General features: G+C 41.7%; 1 protein-coding gene and 1 long non-coding RNA gene across 3 annotated transcripts in view; one reads left to right on the forward strand and one right to left on the reverse strand.

Moving 5' to 3' along the window:
• LOC123286553 (uncharacterized) overlaps positions 1-17,958 on the forward strand; it is a 33,113-nt gene extending 15,155 nt beyond the window's left edge. The window contains exons 2-3 of the long non-coding RNA XR_011506440.1: positions 5,607-5,659; positions 17,120-17,958. This is a non-coding gene — a long non-coding RNA (uncharacterized lncRNA). The remainder of the gene's footprint in view (positions 1-5,606; positions 5,660-17,119) is intronic.
• Positions 1-20,188, reverse strand: part of RGS7BP (regulator of G protein signaling 7 binding protein) — a 101,475-nt gene that overhangs the window by 73,551 nt on the left and 7,736 nt on the right. The window lies entirely within an intron of this gene.

Genomic DNA, 20,188 nt, shown 5'->3' on the forward strand with positions numbered 1-20,188 from the left:
CTGCCCATGGATATGACACGTTATCCTTTTATATTGTTGTCTTTACGCATACCACTTTTGTAATTATCCCATTTATTTCTTTTCTTATTTAGCATATGTGTTCTCTAGCAGATACAAATTCCCATGAGGGCACACCATGTCTGCTTTATTTCCTAGGGTACCCCCAGTGCCTTGTACATAGTTAGTGCTCAATAAATCTTTGCAGAAAGAGTAACTGTAGCCCAGAATCAGACAGGAGGAAAAAAAGATTGGAGTAACCTCCAACCTTTAGTTGGAACACAGTTTCACCTCAATGTGTCTAAATACAAAGAGGCATAAAGCTTTGAACGTGTGTGAAATTGTTCTGAAAATCCAGGTATTTTGTAGGCACATAAGTTCATTTTTGGAAGATAAAATACCAGGTGATGATCTTTATGTTTAATTCTTAATCCTGCCACTTTCCAGGGCAGTGGTTCTCAACTTTGGTTGCCCATTGGAATCACCTGGGTAGCTCAGGTCCCACCCCTAGAGATGCTGATGTAATTGATGTGGGTTGTGGTCCAAGCATGAGGAGGTGTAAAAGCTTTCCAGGTGATTCTAATATGCATCCAAAGTTGAGAACGCCTGTTCTAGGGGATATTTTTCAACCTTATGAAATATGATTTCCAAAGCCCATGAAATCTAGAAAATAGAGCTATTTGTCTTAGAATCTAGTGTTAGACATTTCTACAGCTTCTTATACATAATACAACCAGGGTTGGAAAGGCCTACTTTATCCTGGCTGAATATCAGCATCACCAACCACATCAGTATCTCTAAAGCTGGGAAGGCAACAAAAGGCTCATGACGTTTCAGGAGCAACGAAGAGAACTGAATGCAGGTGAGGGATGATGGTCCACTTAAGAGGAAAGAAACGAAGGCGCTACATGGGTGGTTCAGTGGAGAGACTGGTATGGTTATGACCTGGACCGTATCAATAGACGGGATTGTTCTCAGGGATGGCATCCAGGGGGTGCTTGGGCAGGAGGGGAGATTAACTGGTCACAGCAGCTCTATGTTAGCAGGGCCTTGGGAAATAAAGGCACAGGACCGGTAGTCCAGATTTCAATCAGTGTGTATGGGATGAAGCTGTGAGGAAAGAGATCCAGAGACACAAGAGGCAAGAGCAATACTGAAGGGGGTGGTCTGGTAACATCAGTGACCCAGGCTGCAGCATGGGCTCACTCAGCAGTGAGTGTAGGACACAACCCTCTGCTACCCAAATGTACCAGAACAGAATGGCCTGGCAAGGGAGTGTGTGGGGCACAGGGAATACTAGACCCCTCAAGAATGTCGGATGGGGACTGAGGGTAAGAGTAGTCCCCCAGGGACTGAGAATGTAGAAAAACTTTGTTTCATTATTTATAGAGGTATTTGAGCAGCTGGTGCGTTTACTTTGTGAAGTGGGAGACTAGAGCATCATCCTTTCAACTTGTTTCTAAGTGGATGTGGCCTTCTAAAAACCTACAAAAGCAAACATAGGTGCTCTAACATTCAACTTCCAGAAACAAAAGGTTATTATTTTGACACTTGAAAAGGTATTTACACAATTTCTCATAAGAGTAACTGCTCTTTATAAAGCCCATTCTGCCCCTCTCTGCTTTGCAGATTAAGGCTCATTGTTCTAAGAGCTCTTTCTGGTTCAGTTATGAAAACAGACACTGAGCTGATACAACCTAGGCACAGCTTCGAAAAAACAGGATATTACAACACATTGTGGTGGTGCTTGTACTGCTTAGAAAAAGATTTAAACAATGATGGCATTAAGTACTTGTTCAGCTCTTCTCATATAGAACTCCAGCTCTGGATTTATCACCTAAATTAGCCTGACTTTAAGCATAAACCTGTCTCTGGTGAGCTCCTCCTTTTTACCTTTCTGAAAGACAGTAAGCATGCCAAAAAGATTTATGAAACCAAATCTTTCAAGATCTCAGATTCTCTCTAAAAATAGTACTTACCAATAAGGAATTTTTGTTCTCTGGTTGTGCATGTATGCATGTAGCAAAAAAGAGGGGGAAACCTAGCAGGGAGAAAACCCAGAGGATAGAAGAGGAGGTGAATTTCCAAGATGATGAAAAATTTTAACACTGTCTAAACATACTGGTTTCTCTGCTACTCCAATGTTATTAATAAAGGGGTTCTCTAAATTACCTAAATCCCCTATGTAGTTTGAAAATTAGATTACCTTTAATTTTTGCATGGTAACATACATACACTGAAAATCATACATCTAAGGACAAGCCAACCACACATGCACAAACCAGATTTTTTTCCAGGATCTATGAATTTTTGTTTTTGTATTCCCAGAACCAGGTACTGAAAACCTCAGTGCCTAGCACATGGAAGAGTGCATAATAAGCGTAGGCTGAATGAAGGAACAAACAAGGAGTATGTTTCCAGAATCTGGCTTAGAGCAGCTGTGACCTACTGTATGGGGCGACTTCCTCATGCACTGGAGGTGGATTAGACAGCAAGTGAGAGCGCAACCCCGCAGATGCCCCAAGCAAACTCCCCAGGTGCAGAGTTTTGTTTTCTTCTCAATCTGCAAATTGACTGATGTCTCCAATGATTTTGAGTGATTAACCACAGGGCTTTTTAAATTAAAAGAATGAATAAAGATAGTCTCTTCTTTATAGTTTGCTGTTGTTGTTAGTGCCGTCCAATTGATTCCAGCCCTGGGTACAGCAGAGCTGAACCCTGTCTGGTCTTTTTGCTCCAGCCTCTTACTTTCCAGCTCCATGTCAGACAATGCTCTGCTGCTCTTCATGGGTTTTCATAGCCAATTTTTTTCTGAAGTGAGTGGCCAGGTCCTTCTTCCTGGTCTGTCTTAGTCTGGAAGCTCTGCTGAAACCTGTCCACCATGGGTGAGTCTGCTGGTATTTGAAACACTGGTAGCATGACTTTTAGCATCACAGCAACACACAGCGGCCACAGTAAGATACCAACAGACAGGTGGTGTGGTTCTCTGATGAGGAAACGAACCCAGGCCACTGTGGTGAGAGCGTCAAATCTTAACTACTACACTACTAGGATTGGTTCTTCTTATAGTAGCTTGTAATTTTCCTTAGAATCCTCTCTTTTAGATTCGGTTTTCTAATACTGCAGGGAAATAGAAAAATATGTATATATTTTTTAAACCAGTGTTGTTCTGCAGGAGACAACTGTCATTTCTTTGGTCATACAACATTCAACCCTTCTTCCTGTTGGGAGATTCCCCATTATCAATGGTACTGACAGGGTCACAATGTCCTGCTTCCCACTATGGAAAGTGACAGGAGGAGAGCCTCTCTCCCCCTACCTGCAGCCAGGATGCTGCACATGACCCCCTGCGCATTCCTACAGGGATTTGAAGCTGCAGTGTGTCACCTAGGAGGAAGAGATGGTTAGGACTCATTTGGGGCAGCAGTGTCCATCTTGGCCAGCCAGTTTCTGCCAGGTAGCCTGTGTAATCTCCTTGATCTGTGTGCATTTTCCCAGCCCTCCCTCACGTTCCCCATTTGATTGTATGATCTCCCCATAACCTTTCAGTAAATTCTATTTGCTTAAGATATCTAGAGCAAGCTACTCTTGCTTGCAAAAAAAGCCCTAATTCATACATCTCCTCAATTACTGACCAATAACAGGGCTAAATCAACTCCTGGCAGTTATAAATAAAAAAGGGGGAAAGCAAAACGTCATAAATTATCTAACAAATTTGAGTCACATTCAGACATTATTTGTGCTTTTCCAGTCATGACACAGTGGAAAGTCTAGTGGCCTTTGAGTCAAGAGGTTATGAGTTCAAGTACCGACCCTACCATTTATTGACTTTGTGACCTTGGGCAAGACACTTAATTTCTATGAGCTTCCATTCCCTCACCTACAGCACAAGAATAAAAATATCACACAAGTGTATTCTAAGGACAATATGAGATTATTTTTATCATGGAAGCTCTTTTAAAGCTATTTTTATCATTCCAGGCCAAGAAAATCTCTTCTATATAATCTCATTTTGTACATAATCCACACCTGCCATATATTTCCTAGTTTATTTTTTGCATATAGCCTGGGAGGTAAAATACTAGTGGCTTCAAAATCTAGTTTAAAAAAGTACCTCATATCATTACTTCCAATGTAAGCAGTAAAGCTTAAACTATGTTGAAAAGATGAGTAGACGACTTCGTTGCTTCTCAATCCAAAAGCTAAGTTTATATTTGACCCATCTTATCTAATTCCTCTACAGACACACACACGTAGAGCATAGCTCAAACCATAGCTCATTTGCCTGTTGATCACTTTCAAAGCTACCATCTGAACTTTGGCTTCAAGTTTAAAATTAATGTGGTTGAAATGTTTTCCTGGTGTATTGATGTCATTTAGTGCAGAATTAAAGTCCTGCCTGTGGAGGCTCTCAAGTGGACATAAGTGGAAGTTTTCTGGTCATGCGATGCAGGCACAGCTAAAGGAAGGTTGTGAAAACTGAGGCGGAGATGCAGTGGAAGGGAGGTGGATGATGCTGGCACAGAAAGGGTTACAATCTGAAATCCAGTCATGATGTAACATAAACTGTTTCTGGGCAGTTGAGGTAACTCTTCCAGCAGAGGGCAGGAAAAAGAAGGGGAAAGACAGAGGGTCCTGTGTGGGGGCTGCATTCCATTGCCATGCCCTAGGAACATCCCTTTGAGGGAAGAAGAGAGATACTAGGAGCCTTGTCTGCTCAGATGGATCCTTTGGCTACGCCAGTGGTTTTCCAACTGGTCTATGCATCAGAATCACCTGGGAATCTTCAATAAATTCTGGAGCCCAGGTCACACCCCATACCATGTAAAGCAGAATCTCTGAGGGTGGGATCCAGGCACTAGCAGTTTTTGAAGCCCCCAAGGTGATTCCAAGGGCATCACAAGTTTGGGAACCGCTGGTCTCTGGTATTCTCATACCCAAATTTATTTCAATAAAGCTTGCGAATTGAAACCATCAACGTCAAAGGTGTTTTTTCCCCATTCCTCTACCTGGTTCTGGTTCTCTTGAACATCGAGCCTGACAACAAAAGTCAAGATACATTGGTTATATCATATGCATAGACTGTGTTGTTCTGAAAACATTTCCAAAGGCCCAGTCACTTTTATAAGAGAAAAGTACTTGTCTTAAACTCATAGTCACTTTCTAGCATAATTGCCTTTATCGGTGGTTTGTCATTTCTCGAAGGCATTCTTTCTGAAATGAAATATTCTATTCCTGGTGTTAAACCACAGAGGGATTATTCTTGAGCACTTGAAATAATACCCTTTTTTTAGTACTGAAATGGTGAAAAAATACATTTTTCTAATCAAAATATAATTTTCCAAACTATGTTTATCATTCCCATCCCAAACTATTAAAGCTATAAGCTTGTACAATTCTCTTCTTCTGGATTATAATGAAAACCTCATCAATACCGAAAAGTTGTTTTCATTAAGGAATATTAGCGTAAGGTGTAATGATGAGAGCTGGTATGTATTGAGCACTTATGATGTGCTTGATGTTTTCCTTAGTGCTTTACCTACATCACGTCATTTAATTCTCACAGCAGCCCAGTGAGATTGATGCTATCATTGCCCTCACTTTTTCAGGGGTGGAAACTGAGGCTCGCAGGGGATGAGAACACTCTGAGGTCACACCCTGGGTAAGTAGCTAAGTTATTCCCGTCAGAAGCATGCGTGAATGAACAGAAATTCAGTGAGCGACTGTGTGCCTAACTGTGTGCTAGGTCCTTTCACTGACGTCTCTCATTTCATCTTCAGAACCACCAACACACCAGGAAAAAAGTATGACAGCAGGCTGTAAGGAAGAAAACAGATCAAAAGGCCTCTCTGCTGGCTCTCTGTCCTCCTGACTTTCTCCCTCCTGTTTCCTTTCTAATTATTCTCTCCAATGAAATGGGGGCAGCCCCGCCAGGACCCAGAACAAGTACTGCGGCAGAAATGCTCGCGCTCATTTTTTCTCTAGATCCGTAGTTCTAAATCAGGAAGATGAACACGTCTAAGGCAAGTACATTTTTGTAGGTAACCTAGAGGACAAGCATGAGGTTTTTGCATATAGCTGCCTAATAAATATAGGAGCTGCATAGAACTCTACATATACCAGTATAATTATTTTTGAGATTCTACAACTGTATTCAAGACTGATATTCACGGCTTGGCATGTGTGAGTAGGTTTTCCTTCTTAATAGTTAATACAGAATATTCAGTGTTACTGAGAGTATAGAAGACGCAGACGTATAAAAAGAAGAAAATGAAAGTCACTTATCTAGAAAGGAAAAACTAAAGATTCTGGTATATATCCTTGCAATTATTTCTATTTACATAATTTTCATTTTGTTTCAAAAATGGGGTCACACTGTAAAACTGTTTTATAATCTGCTTTTTTCACTTAATGCCATTTTAAATATCTGCATAATATTCTAGCACCTAAGTACATTATTTAATTAATCTTAAATTAGATATTTAGAGCATTCCTCATTTTTCACTGTTACAAGTGATGCTGTAATGTACATATACATTTTGGCAGCTTAAAGGCAACTTAGAAATGATATGATCACTACAGCCCAGAGTAGTCAAGGGAATTGATGCAAATTACTCAGTTGAAAGCTTGGCTGAAACTCTGAACCAATTATCAGTCCAGGCCTCTTTCGTCTAGACCAGTGGTTCTCAACCCCTGCTGCAGGTACTCAAACCACCTGCAGAGATTTTTAAAAACAGCACGTCCTGCCTCCCCCCAGACGTTCTGGTTTAAGTGATCTGGGGTGTGGAGCCCAGGTATCGGTATTTTCAAAAACTCCAGGGGCTCGAATGTGCAGCAGAGTTGGGACCAGAGCTCTACACCAGGGGCTTCTGGAATCAGGACTCACAGAGAGATGTCCTGGGATCCTCTCAGCTTTTGGTTCTGCAAGTTAAGGGGGGAACTCGAAACATCCTACAATTACTCTTTCTTGAGCTAACACCCAAGTATGTTACTCTGGTGACTTCTCAGTCAATTTTCGTGGGGGATTTGGTCTTGAAAGTTGAAAGAGAAGTGCATATTCTAGTAACTGCTCAGGTTTTAGAGAGCTTTGAACGTTTGCTTGAGTGCTAGCACAGGGGAAGGGCTGGAGGGCAAATGAGCTGCAGCTTGAGGAAAATCTGAGTGTCTTGGATTTTTCACTTGTACTCACAGCTACAAAGCCTTTTAGCATTAGTGTCAGGTCTCAAAGGCTCTGAGCCCCCTCTGCTTGATGGCAGCCAGCCTCCCCAGGCATCTCCAAAAACCCTGGGGTTGTGTTTCTGTAAAATACTGGTAGGTGTCTAAATAGTCCCATTAGTTGCTCACTGCCACAGTAAGCTGGCCTGAGCTTCTGCAGCCTCAGGCCCCAACTGTCCCTTGGAGGTGCCAATCAGACTAGAACTTGGCTGTCACTGCCACTGCCCCTTCCTGGCTGCAGTGTAGCTGGAAATTGATGGCACCCTGAGGCTGGGGGAAGTGGAGCTTACCCATTACTCCTCCAGGTCAGAGACTGCAAGTTAGAAAAAAGACTGCTCGCTGTGTCTTCCATTTATTTGAAGAAGCACCTGGAAGCAAAGTTAATTGGACTGCAATACTCTAGCATTTAGTGATTTAGCTTTCAGTTCAAAGGCACAAGTTCCATCCCAGAGCCTGGGCTGGGAAGAGTTAAGGGGCCATGCTATACTCAGAACACCACTCTCTTAGAAATTATTGCAAAGTGGTAGATTCCTTCTTCCTTATGGTGGATTTGCCCCTGGGAACTCCCTGCTGTTCCTCCTATGATCGGGATTCTTCAGATCTGTATAATTCCTCAGAACACCAACTGAAGGTAAAGGAGGGAATACAAATAGGGAACATTGTGTACATTTACAAGCGATAGAAGAATCTGCGTAGGCTCAGCTCTGATTAGCCAGAAATTCCTTAAAGACAAATACCAAGGAATGGTTGGAAAACAGTGCCTGTGGGGCAGTGGACAGAGCTGTGGGCTAGAAGTCAGGAGACCTGGTTCTCATTCCAACTTTGTCACTCCCAGGCTGTGTGGCAGAAGGCAAGTCACTGCACATCTCAGAGCTTCAGTTTCCACATATGTAAAACAGGAATAATAATTCCCAGCTCATAGAGGTATAGAAAGGATTAAATGACATCATATTTATGCAAGCACTCTGCATCCTGTAAAGCACTAGAACATCCATGGTGATAGTGGGTTTTATTTACTCAGTAAAGGGTAAGTGTACTTCCCAGGGTCCTTTGAGGCTCCAAGCAATCATGGAATGGTACGCAGCACCCACTTTAGCTCTCAAGCTCTAGGCCCCAAAGAACCCCAGCAGTGGTAGGAAGAGTTAAGGGTCTTTACGAGACCTCCTGCGAAGGAATATGAACCCCAGTAACTGTTCTTCCAGTTGTTTACTTGACCTTTTTAGACTGCTAAACTAGGTTGGGGATGTCTCCACATCAAGAATATCCTCCCTTATCTCTTGCTTATTTGCTATCCCCATCTCCACCTCCATCATCAGTATTTGCATCTGTGGTTATGCCTGGAGGCATCTCTTTGATCCCTGGAGGAAGTAGATTTGAGTGGGAAATAGACCCAGGCAGAAGGAAGAAGAAGTGGTGGGTTGAATGGTGTCTGTTCATCACCTGGACTCTAGAATAAATTTGAACCTCTGTGAAGAGATGAAGTAGAGGCAGAAGCTTCAATAAATATGTCAAAAGTTTACGAACAGGGCTTTTTCAAGCCCCAGATGAGCAAGTGTGATAGAGAGTTGGATAAGAGGCCATTCTCCGTCTTCAGTATGGAACCCAGTACCACACTGCCAATCTGGGGCTGGGAGCTGTCAGAGCACCTCAGGACAGTTCCTTCAACTAGTTTCTCAAGATGATGGCATGGAAGCTGTGCTAAGGGGCCTTTGGGCAGTGGGCATGGACAAGTGGCAGGTGAAGCAGGACAGGGAGAGCAGGGCTAGAAGAGCACGGTGCCTGTGATGACAGACTTTTTACGGGGCTCATGTGCACCATCTCTTTGGGTACTAATATAGTAATAAACAACAAAATGTTTTAAAGCACTCTGAAAGCTTAGGAGTTGGGACCTTACTGACTCAAAAACCCCAGCAGGTATAACTGCATCAGCAATATAATACTGATGTTTGAAATGTTGATGTTGAATCATGAACATAGATGCTGAATCTATAACTAGAAAGAACTATCAAGAAAAAGTTAAATTATTACAGAACCCCAGGATCTTAGAGTTTTCAAGAATTTATAGGTCAGTCATTTGATCCAGCTTCTCTACAAATGCATAAATTTCCTCTCTAAACTCTTTTCCCTCCGTGGGTGCCGCTTATGCCTTTTTAGCCACAATCCCCTTCACCTTGGTCTCATTTCACCTGAATACTTTATTGAGAGAGGGAGGGATAGGCAGGAGGAAGGGCAAGGAAAGAATGGATGACCCCCTGGGCCACATTAAATCTTGAGACTTGGAACAGGGACACTGAGTATTGGAAAGGAAATGTTTGATGCAGGTTCCACACTTGTAAGCAGAAAAAACTGATCATAGAATGAAGACTCTTTACTGAGAGAATTCAGAAATAGCTATCTAGAGATAACCATGAACTCTTTTGTGAAAATTGACATGTGTCAGTATTTCACATATGGTATTCTGTCTCAGTTAAATCCTACCAGCTACTAAATCATATAAATAACAAGAAATCAGGATAAGAGAGTATTTTTCCCCTTTGGGATTTCATTTAGATAAAGTAAAACATGCATGCCCAATATTCAAAATTCATGTGGACCCTGAGCTCTGTTATATATTTGACAGGCTATTTGTCTTGATCTTGATGATGATAAGATCAGTGACTCCTGTTTGATACAAGAGAGTAATGTGTGAGCTACATGATAATTTAAATAATTGTCTTCTTAACAAAAGAGAGGGTCAGCTTGCCTTTGGGACAAATGTACAAATATAAGAATTTCTTTCCTTAGGTTCAATTCCAGAAATGTTTAACATGTTCCTAAGGCTAATTAAATATGGTTGGGCTTAATTAACTAACAATTCAAGGCCAAAATATGTTTTTTCATTTTTTTATATTTGGAAGATTTTTTTTTAAATGAGGTGACAAGTATTGATAAGTTTTAATACTCCACAATGTGCCATTCTGAAAGCAACAAGGAAATTAAGAAGGTGATACAGGTCACAGTTACTAATATAAACACAAAATGATAAGACATCCTGGCATTTCTCTTATTGTTCACATCCAACAAGCTGCAAATATTCTGTGCAAGCAAGCAAGTGACAATTAACTAGGTAGACAGTAAGAGCTGAGGGCCACTTTTAGTGGGCAGAATTTTCCTGGTGGGCAACATTTAAAAATCGTGATATTTCACACACAAACGTGAGTTCGCAGGTTCTCTTAAGGAAAAAGCCACAAATATGGCACATTTGGCCCACATTTCCACATGGGAGTCAGCAATCAATGAACCCCGGGTGGCAGCCGCCTGCTTCAGATCTCCAAGCACGTGCTCTCCAGCTCACCACCGCCCCACCTTGCCCACTTCACTTTTCCACAGTGCCTCTTTGGGCCCCTGACAGACCTGTGTGGAGAGCTTGAATTGCACACTGCCTCCAACCACTAACCCTACTACTGCATATTCCCTTTTTTTCCCCTTCAACTTTATTCCTTTGTCTCTTGGCAGTACCAACTCTTTAATCAGCATGGTTCCCAAAGAGCTAATTAGTTCCTCTTTCCCCACTTTCTCTCTTCTTTTTCAGCTAAACCATTCTCCTTTCCTGCCTCTTTCCCTTTCGCATCCCACAAAATTTCCTTCTCAGAAGTTGGAGAACTCCTTTGTCTGCTGAAGCATGAAGCGAGACTTTCCCAGAATGAACTGTGATGGCACTTCTTTTGGAAAGATTACATCTAAACAGATAATCTGGGTTTGTTTCACATTTTCACATCAGATCTACAATGGTGCCTGTACAATCACCTAACACTAAAATTCAGAGAATAATTTAAAGCCACTCTGAGTCTGAACAGACTTGGTAGCTTCAAACATATTTCATCCTCAGAAAACAAAAGATTGAATCTATGAATATAAAAACAGTTGATAAGGCTTGTTTTATGGAGGGAACATTTGCCGAATGAATTTGCATTATGGTGCCTGCTGTGGCCTAAAATAATCTGAGCAGTTTCCTCATTATTCAGTGATGGTACAGTACTCAAACAGATGCAGCCATTTGAGTTCAGATTTCAGATAGTAAGAAAACATGATTTATGGTGAAAAATGTTCACGGGAGTCATCCAGTTTGAAAGATACAATAATCTCCATAGCCTGTTGCTCTGCATGTAGTACTCTCAGGTGAGGGGTGAATGAGTCTTGATTCCTGATTGTGTGCTGACTGGCAGGAGCTACTTCAACTCTCCCCTCTTGCTACGCACACAGAGAAGGTTTCTTAAATGTCCACAGGTGATCCCCACACAGCTACACTCTGAGAATTATGAATTCAGCCATCTGCTGTGGTCAAGGGAACTGACCCAGTGTGATGGTTAATTTAATGTGTCAACTTGACTGGGCCACGGGACACCCAGACAGCTGGTTAAACACTATTTCTGGATGCGTTTGTGAACGTGTTTCTGGAAGAGATTAGTACTTGAATTGGTGGACTGAGTAAAGCAGATGGCCTTCCCCAATGTGGGTGGGCATCATCCAATCTGTTGAGGGCCTGAAAAGAACAAAAAGGTGAAGGAAGGTTGAATTCTCTCTCCCTGCCTGACAGCCTGAGCTGGGACATCAGTCTCCTGCCCTCGCACTGGGGCTTATACCATTGGCTCCCGTGGTTCTCAGGCCTTTGGACTCTGACTGGACTATACCACCTGCTTTCCTGGGTCTCCAGCTTGAAGACAGCAAATTGTGGGACTACTTAGCATCCATAATTGCATGAGCCAATTCCTCATTTTACAAACACACACACACACACTTCCAATTGGTTCTGATTCTCTGGAGAACCCTTACTAATACACTCAGTTTGGGAGAGACCTTCCACTCATCTCTCAGTAGCGTATTTCTCTCTTCCATAGAGGGGACAGCTGTACTCATATTAACTATGCATTCTCAAATTGCAACCACAGAAAGAGTGTGACCATTTATATTTGCCTCATCTAGCTCATTTTGGGGGGTGGGGAAACTCTGTTGTGGTCCTCAGAGGGAAGGCCTTTCTACACCAGCCATGATGTTTGAACAGGACCCAGATGAGGATGATCATGAAACCAAAACAAATAATTTTCATAAAAGTTAATAAAGTGCTAGTAAGAACAAGAGTGTTAAGGTGATTGATTGTTGACTCACTTTCCCATTATTCATTTCTTATCCCACCTGCTTCTTGTTATAGCAGAACAGGACAGACAGGAGTAGCATTTTTTTAAAAAAAATAATTCCTCTTCAAAAAGAAATAATGACACAAAACCCCAAATGTTTGAAGTGTATAATTCAAGAGTCATGAATTATACATGATTATACACCAGGGATAATTTTAGGAATTTCTATTTTCTACCTAAATTTTTTCCACATCAGAAATATTTTAGTGAGGATAAGGGGGAATGGTTTATTCTTTAATTCTAAGATAAATAGGAATTTTCCCAGTCATAGAATAATAGGAATATGACATTGAAGACGAAAAGTCAGAAATTATCTGTTTAGTGATAATGAACATCTGAGAGAGAAAAAAACCATGAGCTTCACATAATTCCTCAATTTAGTGAGTGGATGGCAAGAATGGAAATGAGAATTCCAAATCAAATTGGAATGCTTCAAAATTAGACCCACTAAGGGAATAAAAGAGTCTAACACTCAGAGCCTCAAGATTTAACAAGCCATCATTCTGGCCAAAAACTGGAAATACCATGAGGGGGGCAATTCAGATAATTACTATTATGATTTTAAACTCCATTTGCTGGGAAAGTAGGAGCTCTTGTGGGTTTATTGACAAAGGAATAGGGTATTTTAAGAAGTGGTGCTTTGAGATTGGTCTAGTAATCTCTTCCCAATCTCATTCCTTATGGGTTCCTCCCATCTTTTCACCCAATTTCTAATGTAACTTTCTTGAGTGTTCCCATTACCCCAGTGGGAAGCTGTCTCTCCTTTGAACCCCTCCAGCACTTGGTACCATTTTTCACTCTCACCTCCATTTCTCTTTTCACCCCTTTACTCATCGACATCCTGAGTGGTATTGGGTGGCCAATATCACTGTGGTAATGGGGTGTCCCACTCTTCTTCAAATGTCCTCTGCTAGGAAGAAGCAGGTCAGTTCTTGAAACTCAGAATTCAGCCTAACTAGACCTAGGTCAACGTCTGATCTGACACTGTCATTTCTAGGACTTGCATAGGGAAATGAATAAGAAAAATGGTGCCCAAGAATGGAGCAATTTGAGTAGAGATAGCATGGAGGAAGAAAATCTGAAAAATTCAGATCCCAGAGAGAAATGCTGAGGACTCAAGAATGCAGAGCCAAGAACAGTTCACATTCCACTGGCAGCTTCGGTAAGGCCATAATTTTGTTATTTTTCCTGTCTGCCGTTTTCCTCTTACCAGCTTAGGAAACTTTAAAAACCCTCAAATCAGCTGTGTGCTGGCTGAAGAGGTCCTTGTCCTGAAGTGTGTCCAGAGGAGGAGAGAGACTGAGTGGAAATAATACTTTGTGGCAGTGAAAGGGAAGGAAAGCAGGTAGGCGTATCCTGGGCTACTCCAAGAATGAGGATGTCCAGGGAAACAGCCCAGCATAGTTTCAAGAATAAAGACCTGGCACCAGACAGACCAGGGTTCAAACCCCAGGCCCACCAAGAATCTTAACCGAATATCTCAACTTTCTGAACCTAAGTTTACTACAAAATGAAGCTTTATAAAATATCTAGCATTCTGGGCGCCTGGAAAGCTTCCAGGTGTGCCTCATCTAGAATCAAGGGAAAGCCCTGGAGCCTCATTTGCTTTGGATGGGACCACCATCTTGGAACCATAAGGGAAAAGTCAAAAGAATCATAAGGACCATTGTCCTGACATGCTCAAACTGATGAAATAATCCCACCTCCCCCTCTTCTACATTCTTTGCTCTCTGATTAGGCCACTGTAGGCTTGCCTCTGTTCCCTACAGGTAAATGCATCTCCTAGCCAACATGGCAGCCTTTAAAAAGGCCATTATCCCGCTGGGATAATAAAGATGAAGTCAGGGTACAACACGCAGTTGGTTCTCAGCACATTTAAACTCCTATTTCTGTTTCCCCTTGGTTCAAGACAGACAAATAGTGTCCCCTAAGGTTTACTCATGGCAGGAGGCCTAAGGCCACATAAATGACCAAGAAAGGACATTGCTACTTGCTTTTCAAAGCTCAGTCCAAACAGCATCATCCCCTCTGTGAAGTCTTCTTTCCCAGCTACACCCACTCAAGCAGAGCTGATCGCTGCCTCCTTTGTGCCTCCACTCTATCATCTACATATTTCTATTGCAGCATTGATCACTCTCTTTTGCAGTGATTTGTTTACATGTTGATCTAGGCAGTATGCTCCTCAAAGGCAGGGACTGTGTTTTATTTATCTTTATACCTCCAGAGTCTACAACAGTATCTGGCCCATAGTAGGTGATCAATGTTTAACAGAAAAATGAACAAACAAACCAAGAAGGAAATGAGCAGGAAGGGGAGGTGGATACTGACATCCTTCTACTTCTTTCTCCCCACTGCAGGACTCTTTCCTCAATTCTCACATCCAAGCTCCCTACCCTTCCTGTCTCCCCAGTCCTGGGCCTCAGGAAACATCACTTTGGCTTATGGATTGGAAAATTTTTGTCCTCACTAAACAGCTAGTATGGAGAGAGATGTATAGAAATCAGATCATGAAACTTTATCCAGGAAAGCCACATGACATGGTCTTGGCCAAAGAGATGTTCATGGAAGTTTCCGTGAGGCATCTGAGAAAGTCCTTTAAAGACAGACACACTTAATTGTCTTATGTGTTTGCCTTTTGTTCTCTGTCCTTCCTACCTGCTGGGAACATGGACATGATTTCCGGAACTAAAGCAGCAATCTTGGGACCTCAAGGAAAATGCTTGGCATACTACAGAAATCTCCATCTCGATGTCTTTAAATCATGAACCAATACTTGCAACCCCCTACCCCTGGGTTTTTAACTATGTGAGAAAAATAAACTCTTACGTGTTTAAGTCACTGAAATCTAGCCTATGTTACTTGCAGCTGAAGACAATTCCAAACTGATAATCTGGTCTTCTTTCTTTTTCTCAGACATGCCACGGTCGGTTCATCTTAGGACCTTGCACTTGCTATTCCCTCTGCCTGAAATTCTTTTCTGTCAGATCATCACATGACTAGTTCCTTCTCAAAGTCAGATATCAAGTTAGAATGTCACCTCCTTAGAGGTGCCTTTCTGAATAGCCTATCTGAAAATAACTACCCCCAGTGTACCTACCATTCTTTAATAATGTCATCCTATTTTGTTTTCTTCATTGCACTTATCACTATCGGAAGTGTTCTCCCTTTTGCTTGTTTCTTTTTGTCTTAGTTCATTCAGGTGCTATAAAAAAATACCACAGACCGGGTGGCTTATAAACAACAGAAATTTATTGCTCACAGTACTGGAGGCTTGGAAGTCCAAGATCAAGGCACCACTGTGGTTGTGTTTGGTGAGGGCCCTCTTCCTGGTTCATAGCTGGTGCCTTCTCACTGCGTCCTCACATGGTGGAAGAGGCCAGGGATCTTTCTGGAGCCTCTTTTATAAGGCACTAGCCCCATTCATAAGGGCTCCACCTTCATGGCTTAAGCACCTCCCAAAGGCCCCACCTACCAATACCATCACATCGGGCATGAGGATTTCAACATGTGAATTTTGCAGGAACACAAACATTCAGACCATAGCGCTTCTTGATCCCCCCCACTGTGAATGCAGGTAGATAGTCTCTATTTTGTTCAGAACCACTGTATCTCTAGCACATAGAAAAGCATGTGGCATATGGTAAGTGCTCTATGAATAGGTTCCCAGAAAGGGAATGACTTTTAAAGGTGGAAATGAATGTATTTCCCCATAGGAAATACTGTCAAATACGTTGAATAGGTTTATAATTTAGGGAGGTATGGGTTAAATACCGTTTATGACCTAACTACTATATGTAACATTGCTTATGTGAGATAATGAGTTTCGAGTTCAATTTCTCTTAATGAACTCATTATAATCTTGATCATAGACCATCTTGCAGCTTATCCCCATATCCAGAAAACCCTGCCTCCCTGCCTATTATTCCTAATAGCTCATTGGATTTTAACTCCTTCATAAAATTTCTTCTTTGATTTATTAAAGGAAGTTTAAACAGTTTTTAAAAAGAGTCCCACTCAATCTCAAGTAGATTTATTTTTTTCAAATTGATTTCTTGAGTGCCACTACTTATACTCCTTGCAGGTCCTATCCCATTTCACATCCTGTCTTGTGAAAATTACACTCGAGCCCTTTCAAAGGCACCTTGCCTAACTTCCTGACCTCCCAAGTGGCTCCTGAACCTCTTGTCTTTCCCATGGGTTCATTGAAAAGCAGCAAAATCTTCTTAATCCTTTTGGGACCCTTCTTTCTGTTCCAGTTATCACGTGAGGAGCATCGTGGACTATGTATGATGAGTCTGCAAGGGAAACCCTGACATTCAGGAGAAAATTATTTCTTTTAATAGCTAAAGAGTATGCTTTACATATAGAAGCCATATATGTAGGCTAATAGGATAGAGCCATCCTGTTACACACACTGAAGAAATAAAATACAGACCAGTTTGAGTAAGTAAGGAGTTTCCAAGTTAAGTGGTAAAAGCTAAGTCCAGAAATACAGGTTGGGAACTGTGGCAGAGATTCTCAGTTGTTTCTCAATATTCATTCTCTCTCTTTTCCTTGGTAACAAAGTCTTCCTTTTATTTAAGGTGGCGATGACTACAAAGATGCATTTCCCAGTCTCCCTTGTAGTTAGGTGGCCATGTGATACAGTTCTGGAAGAAGTTTTGTCTGGGTGTGCTTAAAGAGAGCTGACTCAGCTGGGGAGTGTGGCCTTTACCCTTCCTCTTTTCTTCTAGTCTGGAACTTGGAGGATGGCTGAAGCTCCTGTAGTGACCTTCCATCATAAAGTGACGTTGAGGATGGAAGCCGGAAACTAAGAATGGGCGACAGAATGATGATTTCATGGAGCCACTACACCAGCTCTGAGGTGCCCATTCTAGGGCTGCTTTTCTGTCAGAGAATAAACCCTAGTGTCTTTAAGCAACTGCTACTTTGAATTTTTTGTTAAATTAGCCAAATATAATCCATTTTGATACAGATGCTCCCTTGGGGAGCTTTAAAATACATCCCAACGCCCAGGAAGCATCCCAGATCATTTAAATCAGAAACTCTGGGGATAGAATTCAAGCATCAACAGTTTTTCTAAGCTTCCCAAGTGATTCTAATGTGCAGCCCAGGTTGAGAATCGCTGCTTCAGACCGACAGGCCTTATATTTAGCACGTTCAAGAATCTCCCAGGAGATGGGGTGGTGCTTGTTAAAAAGTTGGATTTCCAGGCCTCACTCCCCAGAGATTTTGGTTCTTTAGGTCTGAGGGCAACACAGGTGATTCTGAGACAGGCCACCCAGGGACCACATTTGAAGGAACATGCTTAGGCAGTAGAGAACCTTTGGAAGTTTTAAAGCAAAGAAATGACAAGATCAGAGGAGAGTTTTAGGAGGATTAGGCTGGATCTAGTGAGTAAATTGAAAAGAAGAGGTGAAAGATGGAAGGTAAGGAGACCAACGGGGAGGCACTACAGTAGTTGGTGGCCGGATGGGACACAATTCTGACCTAAGAGGGTGGCCAGAGAAATGGGGAAAGAAGGAGAGAAATAGAAAACTGAAATAGGTAAAACACTGCGGGACTTGGTAACCAACAGAATAGGGAGGAGGGGGACTTCACTCTTCATTCCTAATGACTGCAGGATACACTAGGGGTCTGACTTCCGGGTTAGTATGTATTTTCCCCTTTTGCTCAAACTTGGCTAAATTGGTATAGGTTATCAGTTTACTATGTATCCACACCTGCAGATGTTAAGTTGATTTTTGTTGACTTGATTGTATCTAGAGCTTCCCATTAGATTGGAAACCTTTATTTGCTAAATCAGCTCTTCTATTTAAAGGCTCAGACACTATATCCTAACAGGAGTCTATTTCACAAATAAGTTTAGTATCTATCTATCTATCTATCTATATATATACACACACACACACATATATATGCTTAGTTTATATATACATATATGTATACAGACAAGTAATGTACATATGTGTATATGTATGTATATAGACAAGCAATTAAATGTTTTTCATGAGATTTTATTTTCTTTTTAAGACATGTCCTGTAGAGCCGAGAGACTAAATGATCTGAGTGGCAGTACAGTTACTGCTCTGGAGCTGTGCTTTATGTAGATATCTTTTTGGATGAGACCTAAGAGTTTAAAAAGTAGTTTTAAAAGGTGATCTCAAAGGTAAATGATTATTCAACTATTCAATACAAAGTCACCAAGCTGACAGATGTTAGGGAGACATTTCATCAAATAACCTCAATTAAACATAATTACTTTATGAGTAATTCTAAAATACACACTGCCCGCTGATTCATTGTAATGAAGAACACCTATGTATGCCTCAGAAATCGATCTCAGGTGTGCCCTTCAAGCCCTCTGTTATTTAAAAACCAATATATTGGTTTCACAGTTACAAACCAGAAAAAAATAACACTCAAATGTAATAGAAATATCATACATTGTAAGCTAATCTAATTTCTCGATTCTTACTAAAATCTGTGTAAAGACACAGTTTCTTTTAAGAATAGATTTTTAAATACCAAATAAACTTAATAAACTAATGAGACACACATATCCTCGCTGAGCTTGCCACTCACAGATGAAACACAGCCCCGCTCTCTTGTACCTCACAGTATAAATATAAAGGGACGATGACTTTTCCAAAAGTTCGTTTTAGATTTAATTTTCTCTCTAATTGGAACATCTATTAAGAAGGCTCTAACAAGGTGAAAGTCATTCAATCTGTTCAAGACATAAAAAGGCTAAACTTCAACAGGCAATGGCAGAGCACTCATCTAGATTCCACGTCACATTTAGTTTCGTTGCTAATAATAGCCCTCTGCTTTGGTCTGGAGTGAGTCAGTATTTCGTCCCTGGCTCCAGAGTACGCTCATGCTTCTTAAGCCACAGTATGAGCACCACTGAGGGACCCTACCCGCTCAGCTCTCCCGCGCACACCGGAGAAAGTGAACACTCTACATGTGAACTGTCAGATGCCTCTCTGATTCCCCCTAGTATTCTCTCCGACAGTTGGAACTTTTGTTCCACCTTCAGATATTAGTCACTAAATTGGTTAAGTAAAGGGTTAACCATACGGGGGATTCAATACCTTCGTGAACACGTCCGTTTCATACAGAAAGTATTCTATTCCATGATCACAAACCCCATCCCTCATATGAGCTACAATCTTGCAAATAACAAAACATTGGGCATTGGGAAGTCTTTGTGTGAAAGTGTTGAGGGAGTCTGTGGATAGTCCCAGGCAAAACTCCATCCCCACCAGGCAAAACGATCCCAAGTGTGCATTCTGCTGCAGGTGAGTCAAGGGAATTTGCTCTGGGTTGAACTGTGTCTCCTTCACCCCCCAAACTCATGTGTCAAAGCACTAACCCCCAGTACCTTAGAATGTGGCCCTATTTGGAGATAGGTTTTACAAGTATAATCAGTTAAGTTAGCACGAGGTCTTACTAGAGTAGGGTGGGCCTCTAATCGGATATGACTGGTGTCCTTATAAAAGGGGCAATTTGGACACAGACACACATACACAGGGAAAGGGACACGTGAAGATGAAGGCAGAGATGCTTCAACACGCCAAGGAACACTAAAGATTGCCAGCAAACCACCAGAAGCTAGGGAACAGAAGCAGGTTCTTCCTCCTAGCCTCAGAAGAAACCAACCCTGCCACAGCTTGATCTTGGACTTCTAGCCTCTAGAACTGTGAGACAAGAAATTTTGTCATTTAAGCCACCCAGTGTGTGGTACTTTGTGATAGCAGCCCTAGCAAACTAATACAGAACTGTTCTCCCATCATCAT

Source organism: Equus asinus, chromosome 10 (assembly GCF_041296235.1).
Source record: "Equus asinus isolate D_3611 breed Donkey chromosome 10, EquAss-T2T_v2, whole genome shotgun sequence".
NCBI classification, from domain to species: Eukaryota; Metazoa; Chordata; class Mammalia; order Perissodactyla; family Equidae; genus Equus; species Equus asinus.